This window comes from Monopterus albus, unplaced genomic scaffold (assembly GCF_001952655.1).
Source record: "Monopterus albus unplaced genomic scaffold, M_albus_1.0 scaffold133.1, whole genome shotgun sequence".
In the NCBI taxonomy this organism is placed as follows: Eukaryota; Metazoa; Chordata; class Actinopteri; order Synbranchiformes; family Synbranchidae; genus Monopterus; species Monopterus albus.
In genome coordinates, this window is record NW_018128013.1 from 1,543,201 (window position 1) to 1,552,881 (window position 9,681).

The following is a 9,681-nucleotide window of genomic DNA, read 5'->3' on the forward strand; positions in this document are numbered from 1 at the left end:
CCTAACCCTAACCTCATCCTAACCCTAAACCATGTTGCCACCCTAAAATTCAATTTCTTGCCCATGGGGACCTCAATTTAGGTCCCCACCGTGAAATGGGTCCTCATGAGTTGGTATGGAGTCAGGAAGAAGTCCCCACATAGCAGGAAAAACATGTCCACACACACACACACACACACACACACACACACTAAGCGTGTGTACTCACAGCTTTGTTGAAGTGCTGGCTCTTCCCCTGTTGGGGCTGTCCTTCCTAGAATTGACACAGACACAAGCTTTACATTTTGTTTTGTACTTTAACACACATACATGTGCACACAACTTACATTATTGTGCCAGTGAGCAGGAGGTTTGATAGGAAGGCCTGAGTTCTGCAGAGACTGCCACACATTACTGTACTCCTCTTTACTCTTCTTTAATGGAGATAGAGACAAAAACATTACTGACTTTTCATTCACAGTTACTGAGAGGGCCGCAGTGTTCCACCACCCCAACTGTCACTTAATGCACACATTTTCCATTTTGCATACAACATGCACATGCTGCTTGAGGTACTGAAATTTGTTTATCAAGATATGGGTGTGGTGTTTGTTTCTCATGGTGTTATGTTGTTTGTTCTCCATTGCTGGCGAAACACTGAAATTTCCCCATTGAGGGATCAATCCAACTTTTTATTTTTGTTATATTACACAGCCTTATGCTGGTTTGCTGTACTTACCTTGGCCTGTTGCTTCTGGATGAGACCCTTAGAGGGAGAGCTCCTACTGCCCTGGGAGGCTGCCTTGACCACACCCTGTTTGTTGTTATGCTACACACAGAGAGAAAGAGGAAAGACATGGGTGTGAGCTATTTCTTGCAACATTTCTAACTGTCTTGTCATTTCAAGCAGGAAAATCAAGTGTTACCAGCTCTACTGTCTCCATCTTCTTCCCTCTTACCTGTGTGGGTATAAACGGTGAACGTGGTGAGTGGTTGAGTCCGGCCAGCTGGCAGTTTGAGTTGAAGTTGGCACCAGTGGCAGGCTGGGGTTTGACGATGGCAGTGAGTTTATGGCTAGTGTGATCCACTCGGCTTCCATAGGAAAGATTGATGAGAGCGCAGGGAGGGAGGCGGTACCCGCGAGGTGATGTACACCTGAGGAGTCAATACCACAGTGAGAAATTAGTCTGTGAGCAGAATTCTGAACAGCCGTTTCTCTTGGGAGAAAAAAATCAATATTATTATTAGTCAATTAACCACTAGTTGACTCTTTTTTTTTATCATATTGGGTTATTGGCACCTACATATTACCAGTTTAATCACTTAGTGTGATTACCTGATGTTGAGACCACCAGCAAATTCTTCATCAAACAGCACCTCATATAGAACCTCTCCCTCACGCTCCGCTGAAGGTACAAAAACAAAATTCACAGTGAGAACTACACATTTCCACATTTTCTCATTATATCAGGCACCTGAACAGTCTGCTTGAAAAGTGCTAAGCCTTTGGTAGAATCTTTTCTAACTATATCAAGAAATTAAACTGTATGTCCTCACCTCCTTTAATGCCAATAACAGTTCCTCTGAATCCAAGTGGTACGGTGAAGCTTTCCCTAATGTTGACAACTCTGTCAAACAGGCGATACTCTGCATCTGGGTCTGGAACCACACCCTGCTGCTGCTCCAAAGGCTACACATGACCATAGGTATTCATTCATTGTTCAAGCATTTGTAAACATACATAATTATAATATAAATTTGTGACAGAGTAGCATGTTGCCCCAAGTGACCACACATGTCTGTGTGGTCTTTGCCATCTTGAAGATTGTAAGGTTATGACACCATTATAAACTGTTAAAGAGCCCATGTCATGCTTTTCCTTGCTTTTTTTTGACTTATCTACAATGTTACAATGGTGAATTAACATCTTAGACATGACGTAAAGCTCAAAAAATGAGGTGTCTCGCAAACCCTCGTTCACAAGACTTTTTTTCCCCAACAATGTAAAGTCTTCATGAACTATCCTCTTGTTTCTAGGAAGAGGCTCTCTGGTTTTATCATTCTTTAAAAATTACAGACTATTTGGAGTTATGATGGTTGCAAAGCTAATCCAGAAGTACCCAAGATTAAACATTAAATGTCTGGAGATGAGCATATCATGGCCACTTTAAATATACATCATGATGGGCAATAATAATCTGCTTACTGCTGGAAAAAAAAACGTGTCTGATGTCACCTATGCATTTTCACAAAAATAATTCATATGGACTGAGATGCAAAATGTACTAACCCTAAACAGCAGATGAGGCTTGACAGTCACACGGACTTTCTTGGTACTCTTTTTCACCTGAGAGTGAGTAAAACAGAACATTAGTACATGGGGGACTGTGAGCACATACATTGAAAAACTGAAACCAGACACTGTTTGTTGTAATAAACATATATACATATATGAATGTGAGAGAAAGAGAGAATAGATTCGGATCCTCTCATATATGTAGCTGGGGAGGACATCTCCAACTGTAATGCCGTCCAGTACAACACCACCTTTAACTATGACCTTAATAGTAAACATAAAATTGAATTTATACATTTACAACAATTACACCAAAGACTGAAACCCTTTGAGCTTCATAAACACAGATGTGTTGTACAGGTGTGACTAATAAAGTCAGTTTGCTCCACACAAGAAGAATAGGCTTATGGGAGCCATGCCTCACCAAAAAGAGCTTTCAGAAGATCTACGATCAATAATTGCTGATTTACATAAAGGTTTATAAAGTGATTTCAAAGACTTAAAAAAAAAAATCACCAGTCTACAGTTAGGCAAACAATCTACAAATGGAGACACTTTGGGACTGTGGCTACTCTACCAAGAAGTGAGCGCCCAGTCAAAATGACCCCAAGAGCACAACAAAGACTCATCAATGAGGTAAAGAAACAACCTGGAGTGACAGCCAAAGATTTGAAGGCATCATTGGAACTGGATAACATCTATGTTCATGAGTCTACAGTATGTAAAACATTAAACAAGCAGGGTGTCTCTGGTTTTACTAAAAAAAATATTGTTGCACACCTGAAGTTTCCAAAAGGCACACCTACTTTATCTTGCCACTGTATATATACAGTCTATCAGTCACCTTTGCTTTCTCCACTGCCTCCTCAATCTTCTCCACAATGGTGGAGTCCAGCACCTGTAGATTACATGATGCCCTGCTCATGGAGCTGACGGGGTGACTTTTCAACCATGACGTGATTTCAGCAACTTTCTCTGCCCTGTGAAATGGATGGAAGTATCAGAGTTCATCAATAAAATATACCATCAGCTGAATGCATTCAGAAGATAAAACTCCTTCAAAATATGTGTTCTGAAAAAGTCTCAGTGGAGAAAATCACACCAAGGGGAAACATGTGTGCTCGGTATTATATTTTAAGTGTCATTACCTGCCACAATTTACAAGAGACTGTCTATACGCGTGTGTGTTTTACCCGTTCTGGTCCTCTCCAGGCCAGATGTCATCTTCATAGAAAACATCATCATTAGTGTTTCTGGACACTGTGTTAAATACCTCAGAAAACCTATAAAAATATAATCAACAGCATTTAAAGTGTTACAATAGTACATAGTTGAACACTGTGTGAGACTAAGCATATGCTACTTCAGACTTTAAATATCAGGAGATTTTCAGTGTTCCTGCCAAGTTGTGAAGAAAATTTGTATAATGTTATATCCCACACTTTTTATTTTTTTTTATTTTTACCTGTCCAGATATTCAGCTAGCAATTCCTCCACAGCACTAGAGTAGAGCCACTCCTTTTCAGTTCTCTTAGTGTATCCAGGAACCTCTTCATTCTTCTTGTTGAACTTCAGATTCAGACCAACATTAGTTCTTTGCTCCCCACAGGGACTGACAGTGAAGAAGAATAAAGATTGAAGCAGAGACCTTAACTAGAGACCTTTTTAAAAGTAACAACTGTATAAGATTTCTGCTAGTGGGAGTAAAGGTGGCAATCTTCACAGTAAATATATTACATTTAACACTCACTTCTTCTTAGAGCCTCTGCCAATGAAGATGCTTCCTGAGAAGCGTGAGACAAGGTAGCTGGTGATGCCAAGACGAGATGCGAGAACATATCCGGGACTGTACTTCACACTGTATTTCTTTAAAATGTAAACACATGCAGGTACACAAATATGAGGCACAAATGGATGAGCATGGAAAGTACTCGACGCAGTTTGTTAATTGTGTATGTGGCTCTTACATGCTGATTCTGGATTAAGAGTTCCAGCTGTGGCTCATGGGGCACACTGAAGACCACCCGTACCCGGCCATCTTTAATGACATCGCTTGAATCTTGCACCTGTTAAGACAGTAAGAGATGGTGTTGAGGAGTAGGCACCTCAGAAAGCCAGAACGTCTACGATGAATATGTTGCTCTCCACAAAAATCTAAAAAGCCTTGTGAAATCATGCTAGATTAAGGAAAAAAAGAATATTTCCAAGCTCATGTACAGATTTACTTTAGCTTAAAAATATAAAATGTTTAGCACAGCAAATACATATTGAATAATACTAAGAAAAGTTGACTTCACTGTTACTTCATTTTAGCTTTCAATAGAAACTTCTCTCACTTCATGTTAAGCTGCAAGAAAATAACCAAACTTATTTGTCAGATATGTACTTTTCATTTAACTCCACCTTTATTTCCCTTTTAGAAAAAATTACAACATTTGAGTCACAGTTTTTGACTGTCCTTTATTTCAATAACGTCCAGAACATTTTAGAAAATAGGCAGAAATCTGATCACACACCTCACCCATGGCACCGTAGTATGGGTTCCCCACCATGAAGACAGTTGTTGCTGGAGGAAAGAGCTCGTCAAAGCTCTTAAAGCAGGTCAAAGTTAAGTAAAAGGCCTTGATATCCTGGAAGGTGAGACACAGAACAGTGAGTGAGAGGGTAACTGACATTAGCAATGAACGAGTGCAGGAGCATGTGCGCCAAAAGTCACAAAAGATTGCTCATGTAATTAAAAGACATGTTGCTAATATTTATTGGTTTATTTCAAAGTGTAGAGTGATGTAGCTTGCCTGCTCTCCTCGGGGTCAGCAGGTTTTTGAAATATTCATGCTGTGTTCAGAATATGAGTCTATGTGAATGAATAAACCTCAAGAATTCAGAGGGACTACAGTTTTGCCCCAACCATAATGTTTAGCTTAAACACACACTACTTTAGTGGAGCTTCGTTGGTTAAACTGTATGTTCCCATGAGTTTTATCTTTGTATTCCTGCCAGTACTGTATATATAGACATGTACCTTAACCACAGTCTGGTAGGCGAAAGGGAGGACTTGCTTGGCCCACTGTTTTTCTAGCTCCACCACTCCGTTGGCTTTAGGGACATATTTCCTTCCTGTCAGCAACTGGCCATACAAAACCACCTCTGTCTCATTTATCACGATGCCTTTCCTCCTGAAGAAACTGTGAAAATGAAAAATAATTCATGAAAAAAAAAAATTGAAATACAAGAGATAAAGGTGTGAATACACTTGATGACTGGCTGAAACCTACAAACACTGGACAAGCCACACTTTAAAAACTCTTTCCACCAACTTCTGCAGATGTTTAGTCCTTGACAGTAAGGAAGCAGTACACACCTAACAACTGACTAAACATTATGGACTGTTTAACGACTGTAAGGACTGTAACTTCCGGGCACAGATGATAGAAGGTCACACCAACTCTCTCATTTTCTTGTGCCAAAACAAACATGGATGACAACTGGCTGGCACTGTTTTATTGCATTTTAGTTTGTGGCAAAAATAACATGAAAAAAAAAAAATTAAAAAGAGGAAAAAGCTGCAGAGTTTGGGTGAGACCCTGGCTGGAGAGGTGTGGACAACACAGACTGCGTATCCTACGGTGAGAAGTGGAATTTATCAGTCCTGTTGTGGTGTGTCTCTGATTTATTGTTCATTTTAATGTTGTAGAGGCATCCATTCTCTTCTACTATGATTTTAATGGAAAAGAGCTAACAGTCTGGTTACAGTGGCTTTAAAGATCTCTTAACCACAAATGAAAACAACATCAGTATGTTTTAATGGTGTGAAAAAAGTAAGTGTTTATAAACAGCTGCATATCATATTCCCTGCTAATTGATAAAGTTTTTTTTCATTTTGTGTGCCTTACTGTTCAGTGATTCCCTGGACATCTTTCACCCAATCCTTTTCCTCCTTGTCAGACAGGCCAGTGACTCTGGTGGGAGGAGGAGTGGAGGCCCTGTTGTACACTCTTTGGACACCGGGCGGTTCTTCCAGACTAAACCTGCAAAACAAGTTGAAAGATTTGCCTCTTTTGCCAAAATTAATGCTTTACAGAGAAGCGGATCAACTCTGTGCTTCCAAATCAAATTAGCATGCACGCTACACTGATGGTGCTGAGGTTGGTGAAGTTGTTCACCATCTGAAAATGTGTAAAATTTGAACAATGTACAGCTTCACTGCCCCCTAATGACAGAATCGAAGGAGACACTAGCATGCAGCATTACATGAATCTTAGCAGCATGCACAGTGTTGTTAAGGTTATCATGAGTCTGATCTTAGTCTTTTCTCTCAAAAACATAGCTATCTGATTTCAGTCCTTGCTGACTGATAACATACTGCACATTAGAAAAAACAGAACAGGAATTCTATATATGGATAGAATCAATCCATATAAAACCCTTATTACAACAGAAAGATGCTACATCAACAAATCAAAAACTATTTATCAAAGACATTTAGCATCCTTTGCTGGTAAAGGTTTAATTTGCCATACTAATTCTTACTTGGTTTCTCCATCTGACACTGCAATAATGCGAGCTTCCTCTAGATGAGGCCAGCTGACAAACACCGACTTCCCCAGTACTTGTGCAGCAACATCATCACACACCTAAGCGTGTGTGAAAGGCAGAAATACATAGATCTATATTAGAAATAGCAAAACTAATAGTTTTAAGACATCCTATGACTTATCTTAAACCACTGTAATAAATAAAGTCATGCTACTATTAATCAATCACTAAAATACAAACAAAACATCACCGTCTCTCCTTCCTGGCTGGGCAGAATTTCCAGCATCATGTTCTCTCCTCTGCTGCTCTGCTGGAACACCACCACCCCATTCTTCTTCTTATAAAACTACAGAGAGTGAGTGAAGCCATGGATATGAGAGAGAGGTAAACAAGACAGAAAAAAGAGAGCATTATAAAAATTTAAAAAATCAAATCTGGAAGACAAAGTAAAAACAAACTCATGCAATTCCCGAGGGACTTCCCACAGATTTGAAGTTGGACAAAAGTTTAGTGTTGTGCTAAGTTTACCATAACAAGGGCACAGGTACAGTATACAAAGGTTTAAGGCAAAAGCCAATGTAGGGGCCTACATCTTTTAAATATCAGCCATCCAACACAAATATACTACAAAATACACACACACACACACACACACACACACACACACACACACACACACACACACACACATAAAGCACCAACATGAGAGTGATTGAGATCCCTGTATGATCTCAGTCTCACATGACAATGATTCTGCCGTGTTTGCATTAGCAGTGAGATCCCTTGCATCAAATTAAGTGCTCCTTTTCCTCGCTAAGCTGTGTTAAGTAATGACTGCAAAGTGATTTATTTCCACCTCAACTGCTATTCGACACAAGGTGTACAGAGGGGGCAGCACAACATTTGAAAAGTAGTTGCAGGAGGGCACAGAATCTCTTTCACAATATTGAACATGCAGGATTTGTTTTTGAGTCGCTCTTCCTGTCTACAGCTCATCATGTGATGTAACGTATTCCTGCTATCGGTTAACGCAGCTTAGAGAAGAAAAGGGAACACTTGGTTTGATGCAATGCATCTCCCTGCTATTGCTGCAGACATGAGACTGAGATGGCACAGGGATCTAAATCATGCTCACAAAACAATTTATCGTGCAGCCCTATACACAGTCATGTCTTACTGTAGAAGTGAGGACTCTCACTGACATAATGTGTTCCTCAGACCCTTGCCCTGACTTTATCCATCACAACTAAATGACCCTCTTCTGGCCAAGTCCCCTCCATGTGCTGTGAAAATAGGTTTCGTCCACCTACTTTGTGTTTGATGTGCTGCAGGGTGGGGAAGCCACAGAAATAGAGCGTTGAGCGGTCAACACTTCTGCTGACATGGTCCAATGGCACCTGCCAGGCGTCCAAGGGGATAAGTGCTTTCCTGTATCAACCAAACCCAACATAGTCAATCTGCACCAAAGACCGGTCTCAGTGTGCACTAAGACGTTGTAATGGCTGAACTAGTTTTCTTGGGTTGTATTTAGGTGAACTATGTAACAAACAGAATGACACTATACACTTTAAGTTTAAGTGAAAACTTTCAATTTTCAGTAGTCTGCATAGATTTACCTGAATGAAAGGAAAATTATTGACTACACAGGAGTCAGTTAGGAACGGATCATCTGAGCGACAAATTTCAGGTTGGTGAATGTTTGTGTTTCTACCTGACATGGCAGTGGACGATGTCAGGGAAGAGCTGAGGCAGGGTGGAGGTGTACTTGTAGTCTATTTCTTTGTCATATGTGTAGACTGTACACTCTGTGTGGCGATTCCTGGCCTTCTCTTCTTTAGTCAGTTTGTTGGTGTAAGGCTCCATGGCTGCTAGTAAGCACTTCTGTTCAATAAACACACAGTACACACACAGCTCACACACAGCTCGTGTTCATGAGTGTTTTTGTTAACATAACTGTGGAAGTATTTTTCCTTCAAGTGCATGTGTGTGTTTACCTCGTCTATGAAGGGAATGAGCACCACAGCCTTGAGGTCCATTTTGAAGTCAACAGGGTAGTACTCAATAATGGGCGAATGTTCACTGGTCATCAGGTGCTGAAGCAATTACAACAATATGATAGTATCTTTATTATCCCATGTTTGGCTAATGTTTTTAATCATTTTCAACAGATAGGAAATTTGTGTTATCACAGAGCATCAAAAATACAAAACAGGTAAAACTGTAAAGAAATGTATTTGAACATATGGCTGATTTATACATGTCCTGTGCATGTCTGTGGGCGTGTACTGTATGTTTGGACATGGCTGTCTTACCCTGTAACACTCAGGCAGCAGCTCCATACTGGCAGCAGGCAGGACAGCCAAGAGCTGCTGGAAGGGCATGAAGGGTTTCCCAAGGTCAAAGGTCAGTTTTAGCTCAGATATATTCTTGATGTCAGACAGGAAGGGGGCGTAGTGGTAGGGGTAGTGCCTAGAGAGACATTTTCATTTTATTTAAAATGGAGGAAAGCAAGGAGAGCAGAGGGAAACACTTATAACATTTTATTCTTTCCTAATGTGTTGGAGATTTTACCAACTTATGTATAAATTAATTGTAATGTTAACTGATAGATGCTTGTTATCATTGATATTAGATAAACTACTCTCAAAACTCAAAACTCCTACAACAGAGAGAGGTGGGCTTACACCCACTGTGACACCAACTTCCCATGCACAAGAATCCAGTTTTTACACATACACACTTATATATACATACACAGTATATGCATATATACTGTGTGTATGTAAGTATATTATACACACACACACACACACACACTATATATATATATATATATATATATATATACACGCGCGCGTGTGTGTGTGTGT